Genomic DNA, 17,652 nt, shown 5'->3' on the forward strand with positions numbered 1-17,652 from the left:
ACACGTCCTCCACCTAATTCTTAGTAGGTTTGAAACATTCACGGTCAAAACAAACATGTACATTAGCTCCAGAATCTACCCACCAATCCTTATTTTCATAAGTAAAATTGACAAAAGAATCATACTTAAAATGTGTTTGAGAAGAATGTTGCTCCATCAGTATATTCACTTGGGCTTTTGGACCACTATGATTTGACTTACACTTGTTCTCCTCAGTCTTATTGTACAAGCAATCCTTAGCCATATGATTGGTTTTCCCGCAAACAAAGCAAAGCCCCTTCTCTCTCCCTTGATCCTTACACTCTATTTGGATACAGTAAAATAAAACAGATTTTCATTTAAAATACAAAATTTGGAATGGGAAAGCAGTTTTCCCTTGTTTGGGAACTTGTAGTGTGAGAATAGCCAATTTCTACAAAAAAAAAGGGGAAATTTGGGATGAAGATTACCGAGTTTAATTTCCGTCTAAATAGGTGGAATTCACAATTCCAACAACAAGGAGAATCCCAAATCCATTGGCTGGAAATCTTGCACGCGCCAAATTTCATGATTAGGGCGCCAAACTGGGATGATTAGCGCCAAAGTTCACAATAAAAAGGGCTTCACTCTGTTAGCTCTCCAATCTTCGAAGGGAGTCTCGCTCATGCTTTATCTTCTTCTTTCATTCTAGGTCAGCTTCTTCTCTCTTCTTTCTTGAATTATTTTAAGCTTTTTGGGTATACTCTTTATAGCAATTGTGAATTTTGCTGATAGTCATATGCTTGGTGTGCTTATTAATTTTTTAATCCGATTGAATTGTGTACTGGGTCTGTAACCGTATCTGGGAAACAACTCAAATCAAGAATCAAAGTATAATCGCCTTGTTAATTAGTGAACGCTAATTCAATCAAATTTATCCGATTGAATTGTGATATCAAATTACAAGAGATAAGGAATCAACTCACAATGGGCATCATATAATCGTCTTGACGGTTAACATCTAACTAATCGAGAAAATCTGATTAGCATACCAAAGTTCTTTAATTATGATGTATGAAAAATAGAAGCAGCAAAAAGAAAAAACGCTAATTTCTTTAAAGTAAGTAATCAAAGGAACAATCAGCAGGTAGCTCGTAACACTCTTTTTAGGTCTGTAACCTTGTCTGGGAAAAAGGAAAGGTTTTTGATGGTGGTGGGTAGAGGGGATACATACTATTGGCTCTTCCCTTGAATTGTTTCCTTCACTGGAAGAAAAGAAAACATAGACTAGCAGTCCTCCATTTTTAGTTTTTGATGGCCCTTGGTGTTAGTTTACAAAGTTCATTTTTAAAGATGTTCTTTTGAAGGTTAACAGCAGCCAAGATTGAAAATGATGATTTTGTTAAGCCACCGAAGCAGTAATTGAAAGAAGGAAATACTCTCATGATACTAATGCTAGATTGTTCTATCTTGACAAACCAACTATTGATTTGAATGTGACTTGTATGGTCACTCTTTTTTTCTTTTTCTTTTTTCTTTTTTTTTTCTGTTCACTTTTGCCTCATTTGTTTTTTGGTTGCGTAGCGTCACTCTTAATGTCTTGCCTCAAAAACCTTATGCGTCTACTACATGTATATTGCTATATCTACAACTTTTGGTTAAAACAGAAAGTTGCATATCCCATAACTGTTGTTGCATGTCACAATAAATCTTTGTTCATATATTCAAACAAGTATGGAAAATACTGATGTTGTAGACATGCTAACGATAAAGAGAAAGCGTGCTATAATTGAAGCGGAAAATAGGTAAAAAAGGAAAATTATTGTCAGTACAATTATTTATGTTATTGTCATTGTCATTCATTGGTATAGTAAGAGTGTTCTTCTCAAAGGACCTTCAAATGATTGGGATCAAGAAAGACAATCTTTCCTCAGCCGATTGTTTAATGGAAAAGATTCAACTTGCATTGAACAATTACGAGTTAGCAAGAGTGCATTTAAGCGGTTATGTGAAATTTTACAAGGGATTGGTGGATTAGTTAGCACTAAACATGTGTCCATTGAAGAATCTATTGCAATTTTTTTTAATATACTTGTCCACAACTTAAAGTTTAGAGTCATCGGTTTACACTATTAGCATTCCAAGGAAACAATTAGTCGGCAATTTCACAATGTCTTGCATGCAATGATGAAAATAAGTCAAGAATATGTGAAATATCAACCATGCGTTATTGGTAATTCTAAAAGAGAGAAGTGGCGGTGGTTTAAGGTAATCAATCAGCACCTAAACCAAAAAATTATGTATTTGTTTGATATCTTCACTAACTTTTTAGACTTTAATCTTTTCTTCATTGTATGACATTTTTATTTAGAATTGTCTTGGAGCACTTGATGGAACTCTCATTCCAATAACAATAACGGCTGAGGAAAGACCAAGATATCGAGATAGAAAGGGTGATATATCCACTAATATGTTAGGAGTTTGTGGTCCAGATTTAAGATTTTTTTATGTGTTACCTGGATGGGAAGGCTCTGCATCTGATGCTCGTGTTTTACATGATGCTTTACATAGGAGTAACCAGTTTCATGTTCCAAATGGTAATGTGTGATACCAATTAGTTCTATGTTAAAAAAAAAAACAAAACTTTAAAATATATCTAAATTTGTTCTCTAAATTTTTATTGTAGATAAGTATTATCTTGTGGACGCTGGCTATACTAATGGACCAGGGTTTTTAGCACATTACCGTGGAACTAGATATCACTTGAAAGAGGGGGTTGGAAACCGTCAACCTGAAAACTACAAAGAATTATATAATTTGTGTCATTCAAGGGCAATGAATGTTATTGAGAGGGCATTTGGATTGTTAAAAAAACGATGGAGCATATTACGCACACCATCATTTTTTGATATTAAAATGCAAGTTAGGATTATAAATGCATGTTGTATCTTACATAATTTTATTAGAATTGAGCAAGCAGCTGATCCAGTTTTAGAAGCTCAAGATTTACAATTTTCAACATATGTGGATTTAGAGTTGTTAAATCATTCAACAAGAGAGGAAAATGAAAATAACTCTGATGGGATTACATCTGTTCAAGGTACTGCCAAATGGACAACGTTTCGTGATACATTGGCATTGCAGATGTTCCATGATTACCAAGGTTAGAGAGCTATTAATACTTCTTAATCAGAAATTAGTTGTTTTTCTTAGCATGTTATCTTTAACGTCTCAATTAATAATTTTGTCAATGACATTATTGCTATGAAACACATTAGTTTTTAAATTTTATGTAATGCCCTAGTTTTCAGATTTTAGTTTGATTATATTATCTTAGTGATTGCTAATACTCTGATTCTTGAAGTGCATGCTATGAAATGCATTAGTTTTTATATTTTATGGAATGCCCTGGTTTTCAGATTTTAGTTTTGATTATATTGTCTTAGTGAATGCTAATACTCCGATTTTTGATAGGCATGCTATGAAATGCATTAGTTTATGGAATGCCCTGGTTTTCAGATTTTATTTTGATTGTGTTGTCTTAGTGAATAATGATATTCTGATTCTTGATATGCATGTGTCTACGAATGACTTAAAATTTCAATTAATATTTTTTTAATGTTAGGAGCAATGGAAGGATTCGATAGAAAACCAGTATGCAAACAAAAACCAGGGAAAAAGAAAGAGAACCAAAAATTGAAAATGAAGGAGATGAAAATAATTATTTTAGATGGAATGTAGACATGGAACGTGCTTTTGGCTAACATATTTCGCAAAGAACGAAGATTGGGTAACAAAGGAGATGGTGGTTGGAATACAGCTGCTTATAATTTTACTGCATTTATATTATCTACTCAATTTGATATTCATGTAACTGCCGATAACATTCGAAATCATGTGAAGTGTTGGAAAAAGCTCTATGCAATAGTGAGTGATATACTAAATTAAAGTGGATTTAGTTGGGATGCAACCAAAAAGATGATAAGTGTAGATGAAGATCATGTCTGGCAAGAGTACGTGAAGGTATGACAAATTCATTCTTTTCCTTTTGTTTGTGTGATATTCTTTTAACTCTTCTTATACTTATGGTTTGTTTTTTATTTTTATGTTTTGATTGGTAGTCACATAGTGGTGCTAAAAGTTTTTGTTGGAAGGTCATTCCAAATTAGGATGATATAGTGGATTTGTGTGGTAAAGATAGAGCCACGGGTGAGGGTGCTGAAATAGGTGTGGAAGCTATTGAGATTATGACTCCTCCGCATAATGAAACTAATCATATTGATTTGGATAGTGATACGCAAGGTTTAGAAGATATTGAAATTATTAATGATATTTCACCTACTTCAACCATTGGTCAAAAGGCTCATAGCAAGAGAAAGCCAACAAATTTTGTTGATGTGCCTCATACAAAGAAAAAACCAACCACCCCTAAAGATATGATTGCAAATTCACTTGCCAAGATGGCTTCATCCTTTCAAGACTATATTTGTGTAGACACAAAGAAGCTTGATCGAACAGAGGTATATGATGAAGTAAATGCAATACCAGATCTCAGTGAGAAGAACAAATCAAAGCATGTGCTTGGTTGATCAAAAATGACAAGCAATTTCTCATGTTGAAGACACTCCCAGTTGAGAAGAAAAATAAAATGGTATTATTGTTTACTTCACGAGGCGCATAGGATTGTTTTCATTATATTTCCCATTTTAGTGTTTTTCAGTAAGATATTAGTTAAAATAAAAGCTTTGCATGTCATGAAAGTTCATTGACATTTGCAAGTGTGCTTTACTGGGATTTTTCTACTTCAATCAACTTTATCATATTATTGCAGACTCATCACATTATTGCAGCTATTAATTGTTGGAAAATTTACTCTAATTTTAACTAATATCTTGATGATGTATCATTTTGACGCAAACTGATGATTTTATAACTAATGTCTCATTTTTGTTTGATGACTTTAACCTTGATGATTTATAACCAGTTTAACATTTTATTCAAATTTGTATTCCTCTATATAATAAAAATTCTAGAGAATATCCAAACAATGAAATTTGGAATTCCCGTCATTTTGTAATTTCTATGTATCCAACATCCAAACGATGAAATTTCAATTAACGGGAATTTAATTACTGTCAATTGTAATTCCCGTCATTTAAAATTATGTGATAATTTAGAAATTCTCTATCCAAACATAGTGTTAGTCTTCTGGAAGTTCTTATTTTGGTTGGATGATTTGAACTTAAAATTTGTTCTTCTGGGTTTGAAATTATTCTTATTATTTCTAGTGAACTTGTTTTTGCTTTCACCATTTTTGTTGGTACTATTCTCAACTAAGTTCACCATTGTTTTCTTTTCGGTTTCCTTCATTTGGCTTGACTTATGTTTCTCTTCAACCTTTATTGAATTCATGGCTTGAACCAAAGTAAGTTCTCCTTGTTTATGCCTTAGGGTTTTAGCAAAGTCATTCTAAGATTGAGGCAATTTATCAATAAGGTAGAAGACTTTAAAGTCCTCACTGAACTTTATTCCTTTCTTTTCAACTCTTCTTAATAGCTCCTAATACTCATGTATTTGTTCCCCAACCGACTTGTTATCAACCATCTTATAATCATTAAAGATTGAGACCATGAACCTATCCCTCCCAGCATCTACAATTCCATATTCCGCTTCTAAAGTTTCCCAAAGTTCTTTGGCGGTGGATGTAGTAGAATCATACATATCATAGAGGTGATCAAAAAGGACACTTAAGATTTTGTTGTGACAATGTATTCTATTAGTTCAGAGGTTAGTTTAGAAAGATGACTCTTTAGAAGAGTAATCTTTGTTTAATTGAGTTTCTTCAAGTGCGGATACAAGTCCTAAGACAGTTAACCAATATTTCACTTGTTTTTACCACCTACAGAATTATAGCCACTATTTTTTTCAGGCTTAACACTATTGGCTTCTTCTAGACATGTCATTTGTTATGTAATATTGACTAATAATAAGTGAGAGAGACAAATAAGATTGCTAAAATACTGTAGAAATTAAAACAGATTGTCACTCAAAAGTTTTAACAAGTATAAGGATAAACTATACCACTGCATAATAACCACAGATCATGTAATAATGATAAGTACGCACAGATTTAATTAAAGCATAAAACAATTAATATATATCAGTATGCAATTTTAGTGAAATCACGTTTGTTCCAAGAGTTTATAATTAAAGCAATTCAATTGTACTTCAAATTGATGACAGTTTAATATTTAAGAATTAATTGCAATTAACTATACAGGGATTATCAACCCCAGAAAATAAATGACAGATAAGCAGTATTAAAGTGCTTTGGTACCGAATAAAAAAAAAAATATGTAGAGAACCAAAGATGCAATGAAGGCAGTATTATAAACACACATTTTTGCAACTATATTAGTAATTTAAGAACCAAATATTAACAGCATGAGTAAATTGGTTCAACTACTATTTAGATGCAATCAACGAAGGGCAGGGTTAGCCTTTCCTAGAAAATTCAACGACAGGAAAACTATGATTATTGGGGCTCTCAAAGCACTGTGAAAACAAATTATAAAAATTTGCAATTATATTATGACACTTCTATGGCTTTAGATTGTTAAATATATTGCAGGAATTTACCAACTATTTATATGATCAAATATAACAAATTAAATGTATAATCACTATCAAACTTATGAAAATTAAGTTAGGAAAAAGGAATAAGAATATATGGCCTGTGAACCGAAGAAAGGCATGATGTCACTGCCCTAAAGCCATATATGCCTCCCTACGTGCAGGTTATGGCGATGCCTACAACTCAAAGCCTCACAGGATGTCTGATCCGTTATGCACACCAACGGCAGACAGGATTGCCAAGTAGTGATCAATTGCGCAAGAATTATAAAACAAGAATTGTAGGAATGTAAATTGACTGACAGAGATGTGAGAAGTGAGGGAAACAGAATAGTTTTTAACATATTATATTTTATGTACGAGGTTTCTTATTTAAAGCACTTCTCATACCCCTTTAGGAAAGGATTATGACTCTTCAAATAAAACACCTCTCTTAAATATTAGAAATAAATAAAATAATAATAAGTTTTGAATCTTTAAAATAAAATATAACTAAAATATTAAAATAACCAACAGAGTGGACCCTACAACTAGTCCTCATTTTTACCTGATCCCTTTAGACAAAAGACTTGATATTAAGCATATACTTAGCTTATCACCTAATCCAATTTCACAGATAACCAAATCACATGTAATCCAAGACAAGATCTATTGTACCAAGTACCAACCCCAAGGGCCGGCCCTAGCTCATGCGGGCAAGGCAATCGTTTGGGGCCTTAAAAAAATGGGGACACCAAAAATATTAGTTTGGCATATTCATATATGTTTTTAGAAAAGTATAAATTTTTAAAATTTGATTAAATGGTCGAGAAGTTTAATAAGAATTGGGGGTTTCTTCTTCAAATTAAGGAGGATGTTGTCGGTTTGAAAACCTATGTGTGTTTTTTTTTATTTTTCAATTTCTATGAATTTCTTTCCACAAGAGTATAAATTTATAAAATTTGGTTATCTGATCTAGAAGCTTAACCAAAATTGGTGGTTTCCACTATTTAAAATTAATGAGGAAGTTATGGTTCAAAATGCTATGTTTTTTTTTTTTCCTTTTTTAACAAATTGTTGTTTGGTCGTTAATTTTTTGTAGGGTTTTTATCACAAATAGTCTATGAAATTGACCACTCCATCAAAATGGTCCCTGAAATTGAAAATCGATCAATGTAGTCCTTGAAAATTGGTGTCGCAAATCAATGTGGTCATTCCGTTATAATTCTGTTAACATTTCTGTTATGTGCTGCTGAGGCATATAACTGGGTCCCACAATAATTAAATATTACCATTTAAAAATATTTAATGATAAAATATATTTTTTATTTTGTTTTATATAAATAAAAAATAAAAAATAAAAACCGATCATCTTCTTCCCCTCCACCGAGCAACTAGCCCCGCCCCGCCCCACCTCACCTTGTCATACATGCACCCAAGCAACCACTTCTTCCCCTCCTACATCACCACAAAATGCAATATCCCAGGCCCCATCCTCGTCCTCACTTTTCCCTGCAACGCAATCTTTAGTCCCCAACCTGATCCGCTTCAAGGACATCCAATTTTCTTAAGCTTTGGTGCTTTGTCACACACCAATAATGGCCTTGTTGACAACCTGAGTCGCCGACTCCCCTCACCGAGACCTACTCCCAGATCTGCAAGAAGAAGAAGATGGTGGGCTTTCCTCGTACCATTTCGCGCATCCGATCAACCATCCTTCGTCGCACTGATTCTAATTTCTAACGAATGGGCGTTTGGCTGGTTGGGTAGGGTTGGGATGGTGATGGCGCCTAGGGTGGTTAAGTAGGGTGGGGAATAACATAATTATCTTTTTCTTTTTATTTTATTTTATTTTATAAAAATCAAAACTTTTATTTAAATAATTTAATGATAATATTAATTAGACTTGTAGGACCCAGTTATGTGGCACGTCAGCATATAATAGAAATTTTAACAAAATTATGATGGAATGACTACATTAATTTGCGACGTCAATTTTTAAGGACTACATTGATCGATTTTCAATTTCAAGGACCATCTTAATGGGGTGGGTCAATTTCAATGACCATTTGTTATAAAAGCCCTTTTTTTTCCCTCTTGTTTGATTATAATTAGTAGTTAACACCTATGTCCATTTCAAGTACCCTCAACAAAGAGTAATGCTAGATAAACCAAATTGTTAGACTAAAGTTGCAAACTATATGATGTGTCACCAATATAAAATAAGTACGTTAATTAACACTTAAGTAATAACGTAATCATATGGTTTACAAAATTTGATTAAAAATTTAGTCTCCCTAACATTAGGTTTCAATAAATTAATGTATGTATGTCTTTGTTGGAAAAATTAGGGTCAAATTGCTATATTAAATCACATAAAAATTTCAGAAATAACTCATGCAATTATATATTAAAATTAATGCATGCACATGAGTAACCAATGCTAAATGAACATGACATAATGGATTAGAAAAACCTTGAAAATACGGTCGAGGCAAGTGTTGGACACTTTGTCCTTAAGACAAGTTTATGCCCCACTATGGTGCTCATGGTTGATCGGCGCATGTCTCCCAAGATACAACGACCACGTCCTTGTAATAGTAGCACTTCAAATCACAAGGCTCCATGAACCACAATTGTGTTGAAAACCCTCTCGTATAGACTCAATGAGACTCTAATATTTAGTACACTATATGTATGATTATGTAAAACAATGAAAGTTCTTTTGTGATTATAGGAGGCTTCCTTATTTATAGAATGTGAGATACCTCTTTGGAAAGTATGTGACTATTCATGAAGAGTCAAAAGCTGCAACTCTTCATTTGAGTAGACATATCTTTCTACCAAAAGGCTCCACTTCTAATTTCTATTCAATTAATAAATTTAATATAATAATATTATTATTAGATTTTCCAACAATCCCCACATGAATGGAAATTGACCCAATACCATGCAAATGACAATGCAGACACTAGCAAGAGAATTCAGTAGGAAATCGCGCAATCGTTTGGTCATGAGCCTCTCTACTTCTTCCTGAATTTACCTTCGTTAGGGTAGTGGAGCTCTCCGCTACCCCCGATCGTGACCTACTGGTCCAGGCTACTCTTCCATGTGTTTGGTTCATCTATGTCGCGGCTACGGTGAATGTGGTACGTTTCTAGTAGGCGAACGAATTTCTCACAGGTTACCAATTGAACTTAAGCAAGATTGAGTAACTGCTTCTCTCTGTCCATCATGCTGCCTACTCTGATGTAAGGTGGAGGATGCTCCTTGCGGGCTTAACCGCAAATGAACATTTCGCCTAGAAGGCTGCTCATGTTGATTATCGGAGTGTGGCCCTAACCGTGAATGTATGCTCATTCATGGGCCTAACCGAGAGTGCACGCTCCTCTGCGCGCTAAGACAAGAGTATACGCTATCTAGGGGGCCTAGTCGAGAGTGTACACTACCACAACGCTCGATTTGTGACTAGTCGAATGGCTGCTTTTCGGGATGCTACTAGAGAGGTTCGTCGTCTGCCCTTGTCCTACTTCGGGACACCTCAGTTGGGGCACGCTGCATCTTAGTGTGCTACAAAAGCTGATTCACCAAGATCATCTGCTGCGCAAGGGTGCTCGTCAACTCTATGACTTGTCATGACAAGTGTGATTCACCCAAATAGAAAAGCTTGGACGGTGTGCGTCTCCTTGAGCAATGGAAGTGTAATGGACTCCGAGCGCGAGATTTAAGTTAGGATATGTAAAATCTACTAAAAATTAAGGTGAAAATACCCCTGGTTCAATAGTCAGTCTAGAAATTTGAAGCCGGGACGGTTAAACCAATCTTAAACAGGTTTGGAACACTTAGAAAGCCTCGGGAGTGGGCTGGATCTCGGATTGGGCCGCAGGAGCAGGTCGAGTTACCGGAGCAGGTCGGACCGCTAGCGTAGGCTGGGCTACTTGTGTGGGCTGCTCCACATGCGATGTGCATGGGCGCTAGGCCTGGGCTCAGCTCGGGAGCGATAGGCTTAAACAGCTTGGGTAGTGGGTTGAGTAAAGAAGTGCAGTGCTTGGGCCTACATTACTGGGGTAGTAGCTTGGGCCGCCTTTGGCATATGGGGTTGCTGCTACACAATGGTGTGGGCTTGTGGCTGCCTAGCTACTCACTACTCACCGTGGGTCGTGGGCTCGCCAAGGGTTGCTACGGTGGTTGCTACCGTGGTGGCTACCAGGGTGGTGCGACTCCACTAGCCGTCACATTGAGCCTCGTGGATCATCGTGGTAGGGCTACATCACGATCTCCACCCCTTGGTCCAAATTCATGAACTTAGGAAATTCCATTCGTTGTGTTTTCTGAATCTCTAGTCATTGTACTTTTCTTTTACATTTATTCAAAGAACTTTATAAAAAAATTCTAGGAATAAGAACGTACAAAAAATCTACAAATGAACAAGAAATGAGAAACTTTGAATGCCAGAGTCTTCTTCGAGCATGTGAATCAAGACTCTCAATGAAAGCACCAATTTGTGGATGCAAATTTCCGCCGTCTTCTCCTTTGACGAAAATGCACCTACAGAATAATAACACATAAAATTAAGGCCTAAAACCTCATGCGCCCACAATGAATTTTTTTTGGGGGTGAGGGGGGGCTTTGGCTGAAGAATCTCAAATGTCAAAGTTAGAACTCGAGAGAGAAAGTGTTTAGGAATTTTTGGGGAAAGAATGAATTAGCATTTTAGTGGGAGAATGAGGTTATGTATAGGGGTGTGGCCGGCCCTCTTTGGAGAAATAGGGACTGGCCATTATTGGTAGAATTATGAGTTTAATTGCAAGATATTATGTGAAATAATTGTAAACACGAATTTTCCTGAAACAAGAACACGTGTACAAAATAATATTTTGTATTGATTTTAGGGTTACAATCTCTTTTACAATTTGATCCTCTGATTCTATCTTCGTAAGGTGTAGATTTGTGAATAAGTTGTTGATCCAAAGGGTCGTAGGGGCTTGATCTAGGGATGAACAGTTGTGTGGATTTGTTGATGTTGTTGATCCAAGGGGCCGTCAGGGCTTGATCTTAGGATGAACGGATCTTCAAGGGCTTTTGGGCTTGATCTTGAAGAACGGGTGTGTGAATTTGTTGATGTTGTTGATCCAAATGGTCGTTGGGGCTTGATCTTAGAATGAACGGATGATGAACGATGAACACTTTCTTCAAGGGTCGTTGGGCCTTGATCTTGAAAGTTAAGGGAAGTTTCTTCAAGGGCCATCGGGGCTTGATCTTGAAGGAGGATTTGACGAAGAACGAAGAGGGCTTTCTTGATCCTTTGGGATTTGCTTGAGAGTTTTAGAATTTCAAAGCTTAAGATTTTGGTGTGATGTCAATTGGTGAAATGAAATGAATGAAATTGGCTTCTATTTATAGACTTTTTCAAGGCCTAATTTTGAATATAATATTCAGATGAAATAAATCATTTCTGCCAAGTGTTGACACATGTCCTATTTGATGACTTTTCAGATTTTGTTCGATTTTTGTTGAGTTACATGATATGTGTAAAATTTATGTGATACGTGAACGTTGAAATTTTAATTATTGGTCAACACTTATTTCACCGAAATTTTGATGTCTACAAATGCCCCCACTTCAAGGCGCGTCATATACATGTATTTGTCACGTGTAGAAGATGCGTTTTGAAGTCCCTTAATGTAGATGTCGATTATTTCACCGAAATTTCGATGTCTACAATAATATCTTGCAATTAACTTGGTAATCAATCTAATTTAAATAGGATAATTGGGAGTTACCTTTTGAGTGAAGATTTGATGAGGTGTGATGAGAGGGATTTGAATAAATATCATTTTGATCACCTTTGACTCTTCCTTGATTAAGCAGTAATTGTCCGTTGCATGCGTGTGGGAATCTCGGTGTGCCTTGAAGGTAATTTTGTCATTTTCACCTAAAAGTTCACGTGTCACTTCTACAATTTTCTTGATTATTTTTTGCTCCACAGTTACTTTATTTCTTTTTTGGGGGAAACCACAAAGGTAAAACACATGGTTACTTTGTTTTAGGGCATCTTAATGCCACGTTAGTAAAAAAAATATGGTTACTTGTTATTAGATTTTTTAACACAATAAGAAGTAAGGACTGCTTCCTGATGCCCTTGTGTGTATAACTATACATATCAAATGAGACTATAAGGATCCAAGTCTTTGCCTTTACCTTCTTTGCTAGCCTTATCACAACCCAAAGTCATGGCACGCCAAGAAAACATGTACCCCTTTTTATTTTTGGGGATTCCATCTTTGATGCTGGAAATAATAACTACTTCAACCTTACTTCAAAAGCAAATTTTATTCCGGGTTAATAATCCAAACACCTCTTGAAGTTTTTTGAGTTTTCACAAAAATCCTTCAGGTTTAAAAATTACACTAACATCCCTAAATTTTAATTCACTTTCACATAATCCCTTCAAGGAAAACTTTACCCCTTTAATTAATTATCTAACAATAAAAAACATATCTAACAATAAAAAAAATTATAAGTAAATAGGAAAAGATCAAATTAATATTTAATTTTTAAACATAAAAATGAAAAGAAGGCTATAATTCTTCCATGCAAGCCGTGATGATCCCAAAAACTTCAGGGGTTTGCAATTGGCATGATTTGATTGTTTCGATTTTTTTCTTTCTCAGGTGACAGACCTTAAAAACTCAAATAAGTCGATTCAGGAAGGTGGAGAAGCAGTTGAGGCACAAACCAGATGATGCAGAAGCCTACACATTGCTGTCCAAAACTGTTTACATAATTAGCATTGGAGGCAATCACTATTTGTCTCCACTAGCATCCAATTTTAGCAATGAAGAATATGTTGGCTTGGTTATTGGCAACCTCACATACATAACACATGAATTTTTTTATGAATATTTGGGATGAGTTACTTCGTATGCATTTTGTCAGGAAATATACAAGAAAGGATGAAGGAAATTTCGATTTTCAACCTTGCCGCCTCTCGCTAATCTACCGAGCCCAAGAGTACATAAACCAGGAGATACAGGCCCCTCTACGGAAGAAGTTACACCACTAGTGAACTTCACAATAATGTACTTGCTAAACTCCGACTAAAGCTGTGGAGAGAGCTCCAAGGATTCGAATACTCAAAGATTGATCTCTACACTAACCTAAAAGAAATAATTAATCACCCCACCAAAATATGGAATATATAGGGCTTTTTATATTAGCATCCCTTAAAATGTTGAATGCACCCCACATTAAAATTTAATATTAAATAACTTATTTACTCTATTATACAATGGCAATTTTGATCTTATAAGGTTAAAAAAAATAAACAATAAAAAATTCTATATACACCCAAAATCACTTTTAACGTATTATTTATCTTCTTCAACTATCAAAACTCATCCGATCCTTCATTGTTGAACAAAATTATAACCAATGAAAGTACAAACATCTTGATTGAGAAAAATTATTTTTAACGAATGAAACACGAAATCGATATCGGAAGCTTCACATGAGATAAGACTTTAATTTTTTTTATTGTTATAGGAATTTTGACGACATCGATAATTATTAAATCTTGCTTTTGATGCGTTATTCTAGCTTCTATGTTCGTATTCATCTTTTAGGGATCACAGGGATTACATGAAGAATTAAACACCTAAAATAACCACCAAATATTAAAAAAAGATGACATGGGTTTTAATGGTGGAATTAAAAACAGCCCACATATGCTTTAAATCTCAGGCGGCATCTTTTGTCAAAATTTCAGTCGGCATTTTTTGTCCAAATTAAAAGTTTTATAAGATTTGAGAAATGTGAGGTGTATAGAAAATATGGGGTGCATGTAGAAAATGTAAGGTCTATATTAAGAAAGTAGGGTGTGAGGGTATTATGAGGAAGTATGTGAGGTGTATTAAGATAATTTTTAATTGAAAAAACAAATATATAGTGTATTAAGTATGTAAAGTTTATTCAATAATTCGTAGAGTGTTAATATAATAAGCCAATATATAGCTACCTATTGTGCCTTCTGTTGGAACTAAATAGGACAACTTGGAACACATGACATCTGTTTGTGTTTCTGTTTGAATTCCGACGGCTAGTCTCTATGTAACGGCTAGCTTTTATTTTGTTGTTGGTGGATTAGGTGTTGACTTAGTCTACAGGTGTATGCACCAGAGTAGGTTCTTAATTTGAAGGGCTTAGGTTGCTCTCGAAGTAGCTGTCTCTGTTTTGTAGGGAAGAACAAGGGATAAGAATGTATGAAGAATCCGATGTTGATTTAGTGAAAGATAATGTTATTCACACACTCATTTTTACTTTTCATACATCTTGTTAATTTTTTATCATTGATCTTCTTTAATTCATTTGATCCGACCGAGCCGAAAATTAAGACAGATCTATGAGAAGTAAAATGAGTGGGTGGATAGCACTACCCTTCAATGAAAGGCTTGCTGAGTTGCCATGACTAGCTTGAGCACTCTTCTCTGAAAGCCTCTTGATTTGTTCTTCATTTCCTTGTTCTAAAATTACCTCTCACACACACACAGAGAGAAAGATACAAACTTTAACACCTTCTGCTTTTAGTTTTAGTTTCTCTTGTTTGGTTTTTTTCATAAGTTAATAAGTCATGATTCTTTTTTAATTTTGTTATTATTATGTTTTAAAGGTTTGAGAGAAGGAAAGACTGCATGATGTGGATCTGGTCCATAAGGAGCAATTTATACTTGTAGAGGAAAGAGAGGTGTGACTGAATATCTGTTATGTCACAATGCTACTGAATGTGTGTTTTTTCGACTCTTTCCATCCAACCGAAAAGGTTTATCGGAAAGGTTCACCGGAAAGTGTCCAAGTTATGGTGAACATTTGGTCTTTTCTGTATTCTAATTCTCTACACCAACAGAAGGGAAGAAATTCTAATCGATTAGCTGACTTGATTCAGCCAATAAGAATTGTAACTCTTCATTCAAATAAATCAGGGTCTATTTTCTTTTTATCAAATATTCTTGTTTCTTTCTTTAATTTTTTTAAGAGTGAAATTAGAGAGGTGGAATATAGTTTGTAAACTTATCACATTATTTGGTATTAGTTTGTAAACTAAATACCAACATTGAGGGAGGGAGTGGTGATGCGAGAATTATACGCACACAAATTAACCTCTTTTTTATCAATTGTAGTAAGTATGTAAGTAGGGATCGTTCTTAACCGGGGATTAGGAGGGATTGCAAATCACTTGGAAACTGACTCAAAAACGTAAAAACAAGTTTCAAACACTATACTAGACTTCAAAGAATGCAAAACTCAAAATAAGATAGATTAAGACTAAGACTAAACAAAGTATTGGGGGGGGGGGAATTTAGTTTGGACGAATTTAAACTAAAATGCACAAATTGTAAAGAAAACAAATTGTAAATACGAATTTGACGGAAATGAATGGATGGGAAGCTAACTAAGGGGTTCATCTCCACACATGTTATACTTGCATACAAAATGATTTCTAATTGCTTTTCAATAAACCATGAATTCTCAACACCCCAAGTTAACCGTGATGCACTAATTAACTCTCAAATTTTCCTTATGTTATTGAATTGGATGATGCATGCGACAATTCAAATCATTCTCCAATGGTTCTCAACATGAATGCATAGAAGAGATACAATGAGAGATCATTATGTTCTATGAAAATTATAAGTGTTGACGAGGCAATTGTAACTATGAATGCATGATACTCTTGCCAAGAATTCATTTAACGCGATTGTTTATAAGCAACCTCCACTACTTGTGAATATAAGTTCATAACTATTAGGTGAAACTCACTTATATTCTAGCGTCATATTCATGCATGAAAATTAAGCGTGCACTCTCAATAAACATACATAAATAAGTTATCAATCAAACAGTTAAACAAATTGAATTCACAACTTATGAAACGCAATTAGAAGTAATCAAATCATAGTGCAAGCATAAACATATATTTTCGAATTCCCCCCTAGCCAAGGGGGGTTTAGTTCCTCATACGTACAAAACAAAGAGAATTGAAATTAAACATTGAATTCAAAGGAAAAGAAACACCTAAACATTCCAACAACTCAAACTTGAATTGTATGAACGTTTAGGCCCGCTTCTCTTCCTCTTTGTTGTAGCACAAGGTCTAAGGATAGTTTGATGGTGTGAATGGTTTGGGGAGTGGTGAAAATGGAAGGGGAAAGCCACGGCACAAGGAATGATTTCTGGTGGTGTTTGGATTAATAGGGAGTACACGGCAACAAGGAAATGGTTGGTGTTTGTGGATGATTTTCTGAAAAATGGAAGAGTCCATCCATTGTGGCTGCAATGGATGCTTATTTATAGGTGAAAAAGAGGGAATATGACAGCTAGGAACTTGGTGGAAAGCTGGAAAATCAAAGGGGAATGCATGTGGCTGATTTATGAAGGGAATGCATGTGACTTGGCTGAAATGAAAGGGAATGCACGGCATGGGATGTTTGGTGCTGGAAATGAATGTGAAAGTATGTGCAATGACAGCTAGATATGTTGTGGAAAGCTGGAATTGCACAAGGGAAATGTATGTGCACGGTTTTGGTGTGGAGAAAGGGGTGAATGTGCATGTGGAATGAATATGTGGCTGCATGTGGATTAAAGGGGTGTGAATGATTATGGGATGCTGGAAATCTGGAAAGGCACGGCAATGATGCTTGTTGTTGGTGAAAATGTGGCTGAATGGTTTAATTAATGAAAGAATAAAGGGTGCATGTTTGAATGATTAAAGGGACATGTGGGGTGGAAATGCATGTGACTTGTTTGTGGTGAGTGAATGTGCACGGCAAGGATGATTTCTGGGTGCATGTGGGTTGGAAATGATGAAGGAAATGCATGTGAGTGACAGCTAGATATGTTGATGAATGCATGTGTAATGAATGATTTCTTGGTGAGAGGATGCACGGCACAAGGGATAGAATTGGTGTGTGGTGTTGCTTGTGGCTGAATGAATGGATAGAATGGTGTGATTGAATGATTAAAGTGCATGTGGGTGGAAATGCATGTGGAATGGCTGATTGTTTATGATGATGTGCACGGCAAGGT

General features: G+C 35.2%; 1 long non-coding RNA gene and 1 pseudogene across 1 annotated transcript; both read left to right on the plus strand.

Moving 5' to 3' along the window:
• The first annotated feature begins 276 nt into the window (after positions 1-276).
• LOC125480922 lies at positions 277-4,864 on the plus strand. Its single transcript, XR_007261160.1, has 3 exons — positions 277-670; positions 3,059-3,121; positions 3,584-4,864. It is a non-coding gene; the product is annotated as an uncharacterized LOC125480922 (long non-coding RNA).
• A 5,182-nt stretch (positions 4,865-10,046) lies between these two features.
• LOC125480904 lies at positions 10,047-15,668 on the plus strand (annotated as a pseudogene).
• The last annotated feature ends 1,984 nt before the right edge of the window (positions 15,669-17,652 follow it).

The sequence above is a fragment of a genome, unplaced genomic scaffold, assembly GCF_019419815.1.
Source record: "Pyrus x bretschneideri cultivar Hongxiangsu unplaced genomic scaffold, Pyrus_bretschneideri_v1 Contig37, whole genome shotgun sequence".
NCBI lineage: Eukaryota > Viridiplantae > Streptophyta > Magnoliopsida > Rosales > Rosaceae > Pyrus > Pyrus x bretschneideri.